Here is a 1169-nt window from a genome sequence, read left to right as displayed (position 1 = left end):
CCAAGACCCCTCGGCCGGCCTGCCATAGGTCCATCGGCCGAGGGTAGAACGGTCTTTCCACCTTGTGGACAAGGCCCTCGGGAACTGCGTCCGAGGGATCCACACCCGGCATAATCGACTCGAGGTTCTTTCGAATCGAATTAAGACATATTAGAGTCGCCACCAAGTTTTTTGGGAACTTGGAACCGTTCAAGTCAACTTTACACCTTTCATCGAAAATCATAAAGCCAATCGACTACGAGTGATTAAAGATAAAGACTTGTACCCTATATCACTCGATTTGAATGACTCTCGTAATCCAATGGTATTTAGACGGATCCACAAACCATAGATCTTGAGTAAGGGGTGAGGGTACGTGTTGGGAAGCCCATAAGGACACCCAACCCCGCCCGTCGATAACGGCCTCTACTAAGTCAAGTGTCGGATTTCAAACAAGGTCATAGCTACTGCGATGTATGATATGCAAACGTTGTTTTAACCCTAACATGTGACAACAATTTCTATGTCGTTTTAGATGCAACTAAACTAACTTTGTCAAAGTTGTAATTTAGCATGTGGGTTGATTGATCTAAGCAACATATAAACGAAAGCAAACAAGGCTTAGGGGGAATGGGGGAGCCGTTGGGATCTACCTATTACAAACCAGGCATTTCATGCCGACACAACAATAAATTAAAGATACAACTCGATCTAAATACAATTGCTACACACACGACGCAATACACGGCCATTTGGCCTAGAAAACCGTGCACAAGAGGGGTGGCCCACGGCTTACATGACACACGGCCTTGGGTCACTTCTCGTAATGCGTGCTTCCACTTAATCTCATCGAATTAGACATAGGGCTACGCACCAAAGCATGCATTAGCATAAACCGGGCCATGTTGTTTTAAACAACATGCGGTTTACTACGCTCCTACAAGCATTGGGGAACAACCGTCTAACCAAATAAGACTAAGGTTTTTTGAAGAGGTTTTGACTCGTAAAAAGAAAACTAACTCGAAAGATTACAACTCGATAAACAAACGATAAATTACAAGCTATCAAACGACAAAGAACAAAAGATATAAAACAAACGAGACAAAGAGAAACATGACCAACCCCACGGCCTAAAGCCACGGCCACAGACACGGCTACCCTAGTTCCTAGGTCGGGTTCATTAGTTAGAT

This window comes from Silene latifolia, chromosome 5 (assembly GCF_048544455.1).
Source record: "Silene latifolia isolate original U9 population chromosome 5, ASM4854445v1, whole genome shotgun sequence".
In the NCBI taxonomy this organism is placed as follows: domain Eukaryota; kingdom Viridiplantae; phylum Streptophyta; class Magnoliopsida; order Caryophyllales; family Caryophyllaceae; genus Silene; species Silene latifolia.
The sequence above is the reverse complement of the archived record's forward strand: the minus strand, read 5'-3'. Positions refer to the sequence as shown.